This window comes from Zonotrichia albicollis, chromosome 5 (genome assembly GCF_047830755.1).
Source record: "Zonotrichia albicollis isolate bZonAlb1 chromosome 5, bZonAlb1.hap1, whole genome shotgun sequence".
Lineage (NCBI taxonomy): Eukaryota > Metazoa > Chordata > Aves > Passeriformes > Passerellidae > Zonotrichia > Zonotrichia albicollis.
Genome location: NC_133823.1, coordinates 72,733,723 through 72,749,918, shown reverse-complemented (window position 1 = coordinate 72,749,918; position 16,196 = coordinate 72,733,723). Strand labels below are relative to the sequence as shown.

The window sequence follows — 16,196 nt, the reverse complement described above, 5'->3', positions numbered from 1 at the left end:
AAAGGAAAAGAAACATAATGAGTAATCTGAAGAGACAGCCATGCTGTGCTGAAAAAGGCCTTTAGAAGTAATTACATAAAAAGTGTGAGCTTCTGTGCAGAGTTAGGGTCCCTGAATGGATTAATTAAAAAACAAAGATGCATTTTCTGTCAGAGATCTATCCCAAGTGAAACCAAAATGCAATCAGATTCAGCTTTTAGATGGAAACTGACTGTGCACCAATAAACATTTTTCCTTTTTTAACTTCACAGAATAAGTGACTGTTTAACTTCACAGAATAAGTAACTGAAAGAAAGCAGAGAACAAACACCACCAGCTCCCCTCACTGTCATCAGCACTGAAGTACTTTGCTGAAGCAAAATGTTAAGAAGCTGGGACTGGACATTTAAAGAGTTTAAAGTTACTGAATTTTCTGCCCAACCTGATGGTGAGTAACAATTGCCACATTCCCTGCAGGATGTGAAGTGCCTGAGCAGGGGAAGGAGCAGGACAGCTGAGGAGCTTCAGTCACAGCCTGTGTTGCTTCAGCTATTGCCAGGGGAAGGCGTGTGGCTCATCAGAGTAGTTTGTATGTAAATCAAGCGAAGTTATTTGTGTTTCAGTTACTTAGAAGTCAAACAGCCCTTCTAGAAGGAAATTCTAGTCTTAGCAACACATGCATTCCACCTTCCTCCCAATGGGGAAGCAAATAGAATAGCAAGGAGAGTATTCCCAAACAGCATTGCTTAACAAACAGGTTGGAAGGGCTTGCTTGCTTTTTTTTTTTTAATCCAGTAATAATACTGACTTGATGTCTCTCTTGTCTTTGTATTTCACTGCCTCATGTTTTGAGCATAGACAATCATGTAGGAATCTTCTGGTTTGTACCAGTTCATTACAGTGGTGCTAATACAATTTTTTTGTTGTTGCATAGTGGGAAAAGATGCAGAAGATAATGCTGGTGTCTTACATGTTCTCAAGAGCTCAATAAGAGATGGAAAAACTCCAGAAATACAAATCTAAAATGGTAAGCATTGCTTAGCAGGATCTTCCCCAGCTTATATTCTAGGTGTTGGTAGGGAATCCAGTCTGATTACACTTTCAAGGTGGGGGCTGGCACTTATCCAGTCAGAAATGTTGGATTTTGTTAGTGAGACCGTGTTCTGTGTGGAGACAGCGATGCCTGGGTGAAATTCCATGGCTCGTGTTGTGCAGGAAGGCAGGAGAGCAGGTCTTAGGGGTTCACTAAGCTCTTGAGATGCATTTCTGGGGAACTGTCAGTCAGGCTGGGAGTCAGGCTCCCAGAAGATGAGAAGCACACAAATATTTTTCTTTTTAAATTCTTCCTTCTCATAATGTGCAATTGAGCATCATGTGAAAGATCTGTTGCAGACCATAAATCTTATCTCCAGGGCAGCTGTGGTTGTCTCTCTTCAGTTTTCTCTTCTGTTCACTTGGGGGCTCTTTTGCGTAAGAGGTGAGCACATTGAGCTAACAGAGGTTCTTAGGAAGGGGATTAACTTCTATCCTTGATGGATATTCCAGTGAAGTCCCACCCATGAGCAGAAGAGAAAGGAAGAGAGCAAAGGGAGCTTGCATTGTACACAGAAAGACACTCCATAGATCTAATGAAAACATAAAAATGCTGTCTGCCTTGCTCTTAGAGGTGGTTTGAAAAATTACTGGCTAAGTCAAAAGAGTCACACCTGGAATTTCAGTTGAGATTTTCAGAGGAATTCTTATTAAATGTCTTCATATGATGTGGAATGATGGTGTGAGAATAAATGGTCTTATTAGCTACCCCAGACATTACACTGCCCATGGCTTCATCATCCCCTTTTCTCTGCAGCTCCCCCCTGCCATGCTGGAGCCTAGTGCCCTCTTTTCTCATCACCAGGGTGGAGAGATTCAGTGCCCAGCTCTGCACTACTGCCTTGGAGATGCCTCCTTTTGGCTCTTGTGCCTTGTTCCATGGGGAGCCTCTCAGCAGAGTGGGTTTAACTGGGTAAGTCTGTTTGGCTGTCACTGTTACTAATGTGCCCAAACTTGGATAATTTCATTTCTGTCCTTGTGTAAAAACAGGTTTGTTTTTTAGACCTTTTCCCTCTTGAGACCACAATGATGCAAATGCTAACAGAGCTCTGTGCATTTATGCATGCACGTGTCCCAGAGCCTAGAAGCACAATTTCCCATCAACATTCCCAAGCTGGGAACAAAAGCAGGTTTTCACATTAAAAGCACCTTTTTGTGTTTGCAAGAAAGCTCTGTGTGAGCTGGCTGTGCTCAGGCAAGTGCACTTCATTAGGTAATTCTGCTCTCAACTGTGTGCTCACAAACCATTCCCATTTAACCTCAGAGAAAGATGTGCATGTGTGAAGTCAATGAGCTCTTGCATTCCTGGGAGTCATCCTTTTAGAAACTGTTACCAACTACAATAATAATATTTTTCAAGCTGCTTCCTGAGGTCAACAGCTAAAGGCCACTGGAGATCCCTGCTCCAGTTCCCAGCATGTCATGGTGTGTACAGAACATGGCTCTGGCTGCTGGCACTGGAACCAGGGTCACTCTGCCTGGTGGCTGCCAGTGCACTGGAGACCCATTTGCAGTGCCAGTCATTTGCTTTGGTCTGTTTAAAAGATGCCTGAAGACTCAAGAACACCCAATTCCAGTGACTTGTAAAAGCTGTAGGTACCTTTAGCCTGCTGAAAAGAGTTCATACTTTCAAAATTCAGAGTTAATGTCTTCATGCAGAACAAAAAGCATAAGAGCATAAAAAGTCCAACCGCATATTCCTCACCTTATCCTGTGGGAGTTATTCTTGATCATGCAAGGCCACACACATAATTCCTATGGATGCTTGTATCTGACAGTCTCTTTTGTAATGTGGCTGCTGTTACAAATGCCCTCTTTTGAATAATGACCTGCTTTTATTCAGAAATAGTTGGGTTGCAGCAGCCCAGTCTATTTTAGATAACAAAGACTGTGCTTTTTAAAGCTGAACTCTTTGAATGCTTCTTAAGCTCTTCATATGATGTGGAGAATATCTCATTTTAAATGAGAAATCTGATATTCTCCAACATTTCAGGTTGTACATTTGCTCTAACAATCCAAATGCTGCTGATGTGCTGGGGTTTTTGACGTTTTTAATAAACTGTTTTCCAAATAAATGGCAAAATTCCCCATGGGCACAAGGGTATCAACAGTAGTGCTAAACATCTGCTGTGTCTCTGTAGACTGCACCATGTGGAACCTGGAATATCTGGTTCAGTGCTGTGCCTGTCTCCCAGTTATCCTCAAAACATCAGCTTTTCTTGGAGAGCATTTGGTAAAAGCTCCCTTCATTGCTTTAAGCCAATTCCCACAAGGATATTACTGCTTCAGATCGATGTGAAATTATTCAGATTAGAGAAAAACAAAGTTGTCAACATTTGTGTACAGACCAAAACACTGCATTGCAATTATAAGTGTGGGACAAGGCAGATTCCAACAGCATGGAGCACATTGTCATTCTGATTTTTCCCCCAGCATTTCCAGCTTTAATAGAGTATTCTCTGGTCCAGAAGAGTAATTTCTTTTGAAAGAAAAATCATTAATGTTACTGAATTCAGTCCCCAGTTCTGTCTTACCTCAGCAGACGAGTGCTTGGCATGGAAGTACAAATCACGGCCGACACAATGGGATTTTTGTTCCCATTTCAACAGCTATATGTCAATATGGTGTGGTAAAAAAAAAGGTGAGAGCACAGGCTTTCTAATGATAAGGATATAAGGACTTATTTAGGGAAAAAATCAAGCCCAACAACTACATTTTATCTCATGTTTGCTAGTTTATAGAAAACATGTCTGCTGTAAATTATAAACCAAACAGCCAGAGGTATGTGCAGCAACAGGACCTTTCAAAATCTTCTGAGGCTCCCTGAATTGCAAATTCTGTGGAGTTGCATTGTCTTCTGATTCAATTGCACAGATTAATGTGATCCATTTCTCTTATGTGCATCAGTTTTACTGCACTATATGTGTGTCATGAGCATGGTTTGTGGGTGAAAAGGGAATTGTCCTGCCACAGGATGAGAGTGAAAAAGCATAATTGAGAAACAAGTCATGAACATCCTTTATGATGGCCTAACAGCCATGCTAAGAGTCTCCCTTCACATTTATGTGCAAAAGGCACTTTAAGAAGCAGTGTCTCACAAAATAAATTTAATTTTGGCATTAGGATGCTGTTATAACATGCAGAGCCTGTAGATGACATGAACTGCTTGTCTGCCATACACCTCAACTGAGAGACACAAACACAGCCTTGACTGGGGGGAAACATCAAAACCCAGGGCTTTTAGTGCTGGCCTGACTTTTGTACCCAAAGGAACAATATTTTTCCATCTAAGAGATTTTCACCTTTGTTTGCAGTAGGGATGTTATTAATATACAAATGGTGACAAAAAGTTTTCACCCAGATTATACATGTGCAGAAATCCATACATGAAGCTGGAACAAATGTGGCCAGGAAAGGGAGAGAACCTGTGCACAAATGAACCTCACACCTGCACTGCAGAAAGGCACCTTCTACCTGTCCTTCCACCCATCTGTTCCTCACCCAAGGAGTCCTTTCTGTGCTGCTTTCAGTGCCTGTGGAAACAGAAAAACTAAAGAAAGATGAATGACTTCTGTGTGAAATTTCCTTCCAAGGAACTAACTGCAGATTGCAGTGGTTATTAATACCAGTATCTCAAGTCTAATCAGGGAAAATTAGGAACAAACATTTACTTTGCATTCTACAATCTGTGTTTGGCCTAGAAAACAAGAACTCTTTTTCTCTTTTGCTACTGACTTTCATTTTCTTGATTTTGTTGTTTGTTTAAAGAAAATAATGGGAAAAGGAAATCCATCTTGGGAAAGAGAAAAGCTCTCTTGTCACCTGGGATGTGGAGAATGAAAGGGGAAGTGCAGGATGAGAAATGGGCAGAGGGAGCTCCCCTGCCTGAGTGTGAGTGGGGTGTGGGCTGTTGCTTTCTGAGCTCTGGGGCTGGGAGCTGCCCTTGTGGGCAGAGCTTCACCCTGACTGTTCCTGCTTCTGGTGTTCAGTGACACATGGGCCAGTCTGTTCCATTTCCTGCCTTGGTGGGGGAATTCTCTTTGCTTGAAACAGGCCTTTTGCCAGGTGATTGTAAAACTGGGAGAAACTCAGTACAAAGTTCTGAAGTTATCCATTTCCCCATCCAAAGTGGTTCTGGGCAGCAGGGTTCAGTGCTTTCATTCAAGCAGCAGTTTTATGTTACAGGTGGAAAACAAAATGGTGGAAGTACAATTTCCTGCAGGATTCTGCTGAACTTTGAACATGAATGAGAGGACAAATTGTGATAATGTTATTCTTGCCAAATGTTACCTTGCTCCACACCATAAGATGCTGTTTAATGCCAGCCAAACTTTGTGTTCTGCTCCAGCACTGATTGACATGCTCTGTCTGAAAGTCAGATGGAGAAAACCTATGCACGTGTCTTTCCATGAAATAGTTAACTGCCTTGTAATCAATAATCTATTCCCTGTTGTTCTCTCTAGAATAGAGATATATTTTAAGTAGCATTCACCTTTAGCTTTTATTTTGGTATTTTTTATACTTCCATGTTTCATACACCATCCTTACTGACTGAGCAAGATCAGCAGTGCAGATATTTAGCAAGCTTCCCTTCCAACAGTGTTTTATTTCTGTTGAGGAGTTTTTAGTTTGTAACCATCAGCCTGTAATTCTGATGAGCTGCGTCAAAGGCTCCCTGTGCCAGATCCCGTCTTTGTGACATTTTTGGAACTCCAGAAATAATAGTGAGGAGTTAAAAATGCAATCCAACAAGACATTGCACCAGGCAGCTACCTAGAGAGACTGCAGGAAGTAATAGCCTTTATTAAACTTGAGAGAAACTAGCAGCTGACTGTGCTTTGTTTAATGCCAGCAGTTGTGTGTATTGTTGTGATGGAACAGCTCTGACAGGGCACTCAGAGGCTCAAACAGCCTCGTTATGTGCAAATCTGACTGTTACTGCTGAGGGCTCCGTTGATTTATTGGTGCAGCACTGCCTCACGCTTGGTTCGTTCTTTGGACATGTTTCCAGAGGGTTTAGTTTCACAGTCTCTTGGGCATCGCATTTTGTTGACTGGCCATCATCTAAACTTGGCCAAGAGCAATCAGATGAGCTTTCCTCCCAAGCTCTGTAAGCTACATCTGTTCTCAGTAATTGACAGTGCAGAAATCCTCCCCCAGACTCCTCCTTGGGGCACGCTGTATCCTCACTTGCCCTGCACATCCATCACTTCCTAGGCTCTGCACATCAGTCACCTGCCTTGTATGCACTGTTCCAGCAAACTTCCAGGGCTGGGGAAGAGGAGATGTGGTTTGGAGAAAGAGGTGGCATCACCAGCAGCGGGAAAGGAAGGCTGAGTAGCAGGGAGCATTGGACAGGACTTAGAGGATGCACCTCTGACAGCACAGCCCCACAGCAGCTGCCCTGCTCTTCCCGTGCAAGCCAAGAGGCATTTGGATCCCAGCAGGTCCCACTTTCTGTTCAGGGTTTGTGCCACTGCAGAGTTCCCATCCCTGAAGAGGGCATCAGATGGAACTGCAGTGATTCAATCCCATTTTCTGTTTTGTACAGCACGAGAATCAACCTAAGGAGAAGGGGGTGGGTTACAGGAGAGCAGAAAAGGCCCTGGCTCTGTGTGAGCACTGCCCAGCAACACTGAAAACATCCCCAGATTCTCAGCACTCTTTCCAGCACAAATCCAAATCACAGCCCCATACCAGCTGCTGGGGAAGACAGGGGAGCTGCCCCAGCCCAAAGCAGCACACTGAGGTGTTTGCATTGTCTCCTTCTGCTTTTATTAATGGATTTTTATGTGAGAGTGGGATGGCTGAAAAGCAGCTGCTGCAGTGGCTATGTACATTTGGAAAACTCTTCTTGCAATGTGTGATGTGACCCGTGCGCTACTGTGTGTCCAAACGGATTTAGTGTATCACAACGCTCCTAGAGATACAAAAGGACGAAGATGGGATTGCTAAGGGAGACATTAGATTTCATTTCACGCTGGTAATAGTTTAGAGATGTGTGCTGAGCAAAATGGGATTCAATTCTGTGGTACTTTTCTTTTTTATCGCTGCTAAGTGATGTCAGCACCCAGTCTAAAGTGATATTGAGAGTGTTCCATGGAACGGGGATGGAATCAGGGAGCGCTGGAGGCTCCGAGGAGGCCACAGATCTCCAGCTGACTGGAGGGAGCCTTTGGGAGCCATCCCAGCTGCCCTCAGCAGGTGTGATTTACCCTGGAGGTGCTGGTGAGCACCTTGCAGTGTGAGGCACTGCTGGGTTTGAGGGAGCAGCGTGCCCAGGTGCCATTTGGACATCAGTTGATGTCACGTGGTTGTGGCTTTGGCCGTGAACTTCTCGCTCTCAGGAGCAGAACAAATTTGCCTGACAGACAAATCATAACTGGGAAATGCTTTAAGCCCTGTAACCTTTCAATTTGTGGCTGTTGGAAGCCAGTGAGGATTGCTGCACAAGCAGGGAGCCATCCCTGCAGTCCACAAGGTGGTGGTCACAAATATGGTGCTGGGGGACACTTCTCATGATCGTGTGTCCTGCTACTGATGGACCCACAGCCACAGAAGGTGAGTGTTACCATTTGTTCTGCATATCCTGCACTGTCATGGTCAGAGTCATTTCTCAGTTTCTTGAGTTTTAACTAAATGTTCATAATTTGCTTTGTGGGACAGAGTCCGGTGCAGGATCCTAAATCAGATGATGACAGGAGGAGGAGCCTGAGGGCCACAGGTAGAACTGTTGAAAATCTGTGGTTTGGCTTCTGCAGGTTTTGGGCAAAGAACTGAGGAAGTGTGAAATGAGAGCAATACAGAAAAATACGTCAGACAAAGGCAGTGGCTCAGTAGGCACACACATTAGCGAGGGTTTCACAAATCTGTTTTTGTTTTCTGTGTAGCAGGGTTATAATAGAAAAACAAGTTTCTGTTCTGCAAGAAGAGGCTCAGGAGCTAACACTGTATTGTCCTTGCTATGCTTTTGGAATCCTTTATATTTCTAGGCATCATCTCATTTTCTCTAACAAAACAGTGAGTTGCTGTTAAAGTGCTGTGAAATTTAAAAAAGCATCCGAACTTGGAGATGATTTTAAATTCTTAAATTCCTTATTCTTCAAGATGCAGAATGCATTTGAGGAATATGTGTTCCTGGTATTATTATTATTTTTAATTTTCTCTTGGCAACTGAATTTTCTGCTGCAGAGAATAATGAAGCGAGATGCGTTTGCTGGATCCAAGTTTAGTTTAAGAAATCACAATGGCAATTTGCATATGTTTTACCCTTACATGAAGATTTTCACTGTTTACCATAACTGGATTAGATTCTAGTTATGTGCAGAACTGACTGCAAAATAAACTGGCACCCTGATTTGCATTCATTCTGCACCAGTGGTTCCCCTGTCAGATTGGCTCAGTGTGGAAGATTTGGCCAAGAGCTGGGTTTGTGTATTACCTGTTTCTGCAGGCTAAAGCTTCAAGTGTGTGTTGGCCCAAACCCCTGACATGTATGAGCAGTGACATTCTGTTCCCAGGGAATGGGAATACTGGAATTACAATGCACTCAGTGTAGGAGAGGGCTGGGGGAAGGTTTGTGCCACACAGCCAGGAGCCCTGGTTTACAGAGTGTGAAAAGAGCTGCTGTGGGCAAGGTGATCACAGCCTGGGACTTGCAGGCAGCTTCCTGCTCCCATTCCTGCCCTCCAAGGCAGAGGGGTTTGGGGATGTGTTATCAGGCAGCAAAAGGGCTTGCTGTTAGCAGCACATGGGTGTGCTGAAATCTTCCCTTCCAGCTGAGGGTGTGTGATTTCAGGGGCAAAAGCTAATTTATCTGTCTTCTTACACTGTTTGCTCCTCATGGGTTTTGTTTATAGGTGGACAGCTGTAACAATGAAATGCTGCTGTGTGCTTATAAAATATGCACTAATACTGAAATGTTCTATGCTAAGAAAATATTGTCTTTGTCTACTTACTTTCCATCCTAATTTCCCTTATTTTTCCCTTGTCATGCAAAACTTCTCTTGTCAGGCTGAGTGCCTGGCTCCCATTCTGGGATGCCTTTTATTCTTTGCTGGCTCCTAGGCAGAACCCGGTCCTGTTGACTACAGAACATGGGTTTTCCTCATGTGCTGAGTAAAGTATTTGTTTCACCAGCCCTTGTTCACTCGTGTCAGACACATTCTCAGTAGAGAAGTGTAAGTCACCCTTTACTCTGCTGTTCACTATGGCCATCCCTGAGCTGTTGCAGTCAAACCCCATCTCCTGATGTACAAGCCAACACTAAAACCTCACCCACAGATTGGTGTTGATATTATTGCAAATTTGTATTTGTAATTGTGATTGTTCCTCTTTCTGTCTGATAGAGAGAGGAAGGGACTCCGAGGTAGATTTAGTTCAAAATGTCTCAGCTTGAGCTAGGCAGATTTGTTAAAACCAGAATGAATAAAATTGGATATGAGACTGTGCTATCACAGATGGAAATGTTTGAAGCTTTACCACAGCAGCTGCCTCACTTTGCATGTTGTGCTTCTTGGATGCACATTCACACCCCTAAAGTTTGGCCTCTCTGGACAGAAACAGAGAACTTTGAGCCACATCCTGATGATGTCCCAGTCCTGATCATCTCCTGTTTGTGCAGTCTGCAGCTGGTAGTGAGCTGTGCAATCTCTGGGATCCTGTGTTGGTGGCACTTGGCAGTAAAATCCATGAGAAATCAGGTGGTGTAAGGGAATTGACAGCCAGCTCTGTCTGTGTCCCACTGAGGGTCCAGCCCCTCACTCCTTTCACCAGGGGAAAGTTTCCAAGGCCTCACACCAGGTCCCAGCTCTGTCCTGTGTCCCTGGGTGCTGATGTGCAGCAGTGCCTTGGTTTGTGCTGGTGTCACATTGCTCAAGCAAGGTGGCTTTGGCGTGCTCAGTTATGGATTTGGGCTAAAGCTGCTTCTGTCAGTGCTCTGAGAGACAGGACACAGCTCAGGGCTGATTCCAAATAACAATTTGCCTCCATCCCTACTGAGCTTTCACGGGCACTGAGGATACAGAGGGGCTCATTAAACTCCAGGGGTTGCCCAGGCTTTCACCTGTTCAGGTACATCTGTCTTGTGTTCAGTAGGAGGGGTTGAAAAATGCTTAAACTGGTCATTCAGAAAGAACTTCTCTCAAGAGAAAAAATACATCTCAGTTTACTTTAAAATTCAGCTATGTTATGGTTCATCTCCTAGAAGCTGCCAGCGAGCTGTGCTTTGCACACAGCCCTGAGCAGCTGCACATCTCCTTACCATGGTGTTTAATTACCACGTGTGCAGCAGCTCTTGGGCCTCTGCATGCAGACACAAAATGGTGATCATTGTGTAGGGAGTGCACAGGCACTGTGTGATACCATTAGCAGTAAAATGAACATGGCTCAGGAGCTGAACACATTGGTAAAGACTAAACAAAAACCCAACCAAAGCTCAAACTGGTAAACATGATGGTAATGATGTTTTGGAATTATCTGATGGCCAAGTGACTGTCTTCAGAGATCCCAAAGGTCTCAGCTGCTGACTGACAGCGACATCTTGGTGCTAATCAGGTAATGATGATGCCAATGGAAGATGAAGTGATGGGGACACACAAAGCCAGGGACATGCAAAAGGACACCAGAAGGGCTTCCTTAAGTGGTAGGACACTTCAGTGAGTGGAAAAAATGCCTCTCCTTGTTCTCATTTCTGCTCTTCAGGCTTTTTGTGTGTTCTTTAAATATTTGGTAATTCTTTTATCCCTTTTGTGTTTTATTTCATCTCACAGTATCAGTGTTGCAGCTGCTTTAAGCAGAGAACATTCCAGTGACCTGTTTCAGAGAGAAAATGTTTTAAATTTTCTAAGCCTTTCCTATTATAACTTTTCCCATTAAATACCTGACACCCAGAGATAACCTGCACCCACTTTAGTCTGGTATCAGGGCTCTTTGCTTGCTACTGCTCTTATGCAATAAGCTGTGCTTGAGCAAAATTTTATTTAGTCATGCTGATCCTCCTAATATTTTCAGTACAGTAGACTATTGCAATGAAATAAAACTAAAAAATGGCTAATTTCACTATGCTGTGCCTTTACCTGGGGGTAACTACCACATTACAACCTCCCTGGCTCAAACCATTGCCAGGAGGTAACAAATGGACCAAATAAAAGCTGTTGCAGAGGTGTGCTCATGGGCTAGAAGTCTGGGCTAGGTTTCTCTAGATACAGCACAGTTTGATGTTTCTGTGGTTATATTTCAGTCACATGTATAAAATCAATCCTGCAGACTTGAAATGACTTCTGCTTTTGGTTCATCTCGTCGGGGCACATTTTAATTCTCCAGGATGGTTAATAGCTTCATGCATTCATTGTTTGAGTAATTCCTTAAATCCTCAATGCTTACATGAGACATTTTAGTGGTTTATGTTTTCTTTTATTGAAATATGTTGCAGGAAATACCTTGGAGCTACTTCATTAAGTTCCATTGTAAAATGCTGTGTGCCTCAGGAAGAAATACTCATCCATCTGTAATTGTTGCTCTTAAAGGCAGACCTCAACTCTGTGCTTGAAAACCTGCAGGAAGTCTCTCTCCACTTCATGAGAGACACCAAGAGGTGCTCCTGTGCTGCTGCTGCTGAAGCCAGTGAAAAAGGTTCCCTTCCTCAGGGGTCAGTGCAATACCAGGACTACAGTGAAGTCAGTTAAGGAAATGTTGATTCATTGGTGTTTTCACCTCAGGTTGGGATAATGCTACTCACAGCCTGGGTGAAACAAAAATCCCCTTTTCCCCCCAGGAATTAGAATTTTCTTATTATTATTTTGAGGATACAGAGGTGGAAGTGCAGAGTGACAGAGCTGAGATCCAAATGGGACTCTAAGGAGTGTGGAAGCTGTTTGGGAAAAGCTGTTTGAAATGGTCCTGTGGGTTTATGATGAATAGAATTGCTTTCCCTGGTGGTGGTTGGGTTTGATTCATTTTGCTACAGCTGGTTTAGTGCAATACATTTGATGGTGATGCTGGGTGATGCACCCTAGTGAAAATGTATTGATTTTCTGCAAAGTCCATTTTTTGAAATGTCCTTACACTGTTTTTACATGCATTTGTTTGTGACTGAATTGCTGCAAGCTGCTGTACATCCTGCTGATGTAGCTTAAGGAGCCACATAAAGCTGGTGCAAAGGTTCCAGAGATCCTTCTGGAGTAAAGAAGGAATTAAAGTTTTAATAAGTAAAATTCCTCAGGATTTATGTCAGCTTGTTACCTCTGCACTGCTGACACCTCACCTAAAGTATCAGTTGAGTTCACATTTAAGGGCCTGTGCCACTAAAGGACTGAGCTCAGTGGGTCACATGGTGCACATTGGGGCATTTAAAGACTTTTCACAGCTGAAGAAAAAGCACAAAGAGCAGCTTCATGTCTGTTTTAAAACTGTTAAACCTGCAAAAATTCCTAAAGTACAAAATGGAAAACATCCCTGCTTGGTGTGCACCTAAGGGAGCTGTGTGATGGAACATTTCCAGCCGGGAAGGGAAGGGAAGGGAAGGGAAGGGAAGGGAAGGGAAGGGAAGGGAAGGGAAGGGAAGGGAAGGGAAGGGAAGGGAAGGGAAGGGAAGGGAAGGGAAGGGAAGGGAAGGGAAGGGAAGGGAAGGGAAGGGAGGCAGTGTGAGCAGGGGAGAGCACAGAGGACAGCAGTGATGGTCATTGTGGGAGAGGGGATTACAACTGCTGATGCCCTCTGTGCTTTCTGGTATGTGAATGGAAATGCCTCCATGGATTCTCCCAGACTGTGGCACTCAGAAGCACTGCCCGGTACCTCCCCTTGCACAGAGTTTATCTCAATCCCATGATTTATTTCACTCTTGAAAATAGGCTATATATGATGCTGCTCAAAGAAATGAAAGAGTGTAATAAAAAGCAGGGGTGGAACAGCAGTGGCTTCCTCTGCTGAAGAAGGAGCTGTGGAACCTGGGTATTGCACAAACCTCCTCAGCAACAGGGGCAGGTAGATCAGGTTTTAAAAGGCTGGCAGTGAGCACTCCATATCACTAAATCTTGTCCTAATTATTTGCTGTAAGACTTTATTTCAGTTTTCAGCTCACAGGATAATAAACAAGGCCTGTGCACCTTGGTGCTCATCTCATCCCCGAGGATTAGGATTTAAACCACATGAAGTTATTTTGTTTGTTTGTATTTTTAATCTGCACTGGGTACTGCTATTTGCACTCAGGTTTCTTTCTTTTCTTTGTGGGTTGTTTGTTTGCTCTCTTGTGCCTTTAATATTTGCCACTTGATTCATTGTTGAAGCCCTCCCCAGTTCATGAGCACAGCAGCTCCCAGATGAACTGGGATGAGCTTGCAGAGTCAGCTGGCAGGAGGAGGAGAGGACTCATGTCTGGCAGCAGCACTTTGGAGTCACTTGGGCTCAAGGTGGGCAGGACCCAGCCTTTGTCACCTGCTGTTTGTTCTCCTGTCCTCTGCTGCTCCAGGAGAGCCAGTGGGGCTGGTTGGATGGAGCTGTCACTGTCACTGTCACTGTCACTGTGTGTTTGTGGGGCTGCTAGCGCTCTGTGGGGCAGCTGCAGAGGTTTATGCAGTGATCCTTGGAGCTGTCTTCAGCCAGGAGAAGGTTTCCCACAGGAGGCCATGCCCAGGTGCTCTGAGCACACTCTGCTTGCCCAGGGTCATGAGGGACAAATGTCCCTTTGCTGTCCCCACGTGCCAAGGCAGGCCAGGCCAGTGCACACACTCGGGCACCTCAGGGTGATGGCAAGGATGGAGCTCGTTGTGCAGATGTTTGGTGGGAAGCTCAGGGCTCAGTGCCAAACCCACAGGGAGTCAGAGCATGGGCAGGAGGGAAGGGCCTGCTGAAGCAGCAGGAGTGGCTTTGGCTGCCAGCACAAACCCAGATAAATCCCACGTTACCTTTGGGGCCAGCTGCCTGGGCAGTCGTGGCAGGGCTGTAACAGTCATGCATACTCACAGCTTAGGATCATATGGCTTTTGTTTTTGGGCTTTTTTTCCCTTAACCTTGCTGTTCAAGACAAGCTGTAGCAAAATGAGACAGCATTTTGATTGCTGTAATCAGACCCACCACACTTCAGTGCTCTGGAGTGGTTTTCATCTCCTAATTTTCAGCTCTCAGTGGCATTTATGACCCACTTTGCCACCTCTTGAAATCCCAGCTTCTGAAACAGAGCACCCACTGTAAGAGGCTGTCAGCAGCCTCAGCAGCTCTGAACTCCTGTTTCTCAGCACCTCAACAATATATTTATTTATTTCCTGGATCCCAGGAAACTCTGTTGGATCATGACTGCTCTTTGTCCTTTCCTGATTATACTAAAATTTCAAGGGTAACATGAAAAAAGCCCTAGAAATTATTGATCTGATTCCCTCCTTAGTTTAATGGGCTCTAACTACTAATTGCCTTTGAAAAACCTAGCCTAAGCTATTAATTTTTTTATATCCTCCTTTATCAACAAATTTAATTAAACTGACCACAAAAGAACCCAAAAATATGAGTACAAAAGTTATTGAATTTTTGACAGATATGAATGTGCTAATTAGCTTTCAATTCAGCACACATCTCTACTGTTTATTATTAAAAGTAAAGAATTAGAAAAGTGCCACTTGTCAAAGAATAAATAATAAAGCTTTCAGTATATTGAGACAATATTGGTAAATCTTACTGATATGCTGTTTATAAAAAAAATCCAGCACTGAAATTCTAATGAAATTCTGCACTCTTGTGTCTCCCTCTAGTTTTGAGAACAAGGCAATTTATAATCCTTCCTAGAGCAATTGAAATTGTTTCCTTTCTGTTGTATGGTTTTGCACTAATGTTTCAAGTTCTGCTTTCGTGGGCCTCATTTCTCCTTGTTCCTTATTGAAGTGCTGAGGATCATTTGAGTCAAACCCATTAACTCTGCTGTGGTTTTCAATCAAGACCTTTGCAAAATGCCCAGTTCCACAATGGCTTGAATGGAAAATATAGATTGCTTCATATTTGATTTAGATCTCACCCCTGAGCTTGTTTGCTTTTTTTCTCCCCTCAGGTTATCAAGCTTTGCCATGATTTTTCTCTGTTTTTTCTTAGCATAAGCATATAAGCTGCACACTTGCTCTGCCTCTAATTATTTCTGCCCTGCACTGAAAGTCATTAATGTTATTTCTGGTGATTGCAGCTGAAAATGAAAACATTCAGTGGAAAATCCAGGGTCTGCTGGAGTTAAGGAAAAACTCTTGAGTGAACATTTTTCCTACCCATCTGGGCATGCAGGTCAAAATATAATTAATAATTAAATCCTGGTTTGTCTCCAGCCCATCTCTATTGGAAACATTGGTAATCTCTAATGGAAATAGTAACAGTAGCTAAACCATGAGGGTGTACTACACATGAGCAAGGGACAGGTTGGTTTGGAGGGGCAGGATGGGCTTTTCCTGCAGAAGAGGTAATTGCTGTTTGTGTCCCTTGCAGGTATTGCACTGCTGGAAGGAAGGACACACAGAATCCAGAGGCAGGAGGAGCCTGTGGAGATGGGATTGCTCTCCCAAAGAGATTTGGCTGCTTCTGCAGGTGGAAGGAAGCTTTGCCTCAGTAGGAAAGGAAGGAAGACAGCCTCAGTAGGAAAGCCCTGGTTCCATCACTTCCCAGTGTGTGCTGGATGGGGATTTTTATTGTATTTCTCTTTTTGCTCATACCATATTTCAGAGACGTGACCAGCTTAGCTTCTTGGGTTTTCAGCAATGTGGGCTGTTGGTTTTGTTGGTTTCTTTCATTTCCCTGGTGAAAAATCTGATGTCACCAGTGCACTCAGAGTGTACACAAACCTTGAGAGAAAAGAGCAGATTTGTTTATTGAAGAACATCCCCATGTTACTTCTGGTGGCAGGGAAGGTGTAAAGGCAGAAAATGATTCAAACCCCCTGTGTCCTTCCTGACTGCAAAGTGAGTTTTTAGGAATATGGAGCACAATGAGCCGATAGACTCACTAGATGGCTTTTTCTTTTTCTGGATTATTTCATCATTTCCATTTAACCCTGTTTGCAAGGCACAAGTCTCCCCAGGTTCTCCAAAGTGAGCCTATGGGCAGTAATGGGTATCACAACTGTGTCTCAATATCCAGCTGCTCTTTGTGTGCCAGTGGGG

General features: G+C 43.8%; 1 long non-coding RNA gene across 1 annotated transcript in view; it reads left to right on the top strand.

The window, feature by feature from the left end:
• Window positions 1-281: 281 nt before the first annotated feature.
• LOC113460244 (uncharacterized) overlaps window positions 282-16,196 on the top strand; it is a 42,194-nt gene continuing 26,279 nt past the window's right edge. Inside the window, exons 1-3 of the long non-coding RNA XR_003382033.2 lie at window positions 282-427; window positions 914-1,006; window positions 1,877-1,984. This is a non-coding gene — a long non-coding RNA (uncharacterized LOC113460244). The remainder of the gene's footprint in view (window positions 428-913; window positions 1,007-1,876; window positions 1,985-16,196) is intronic.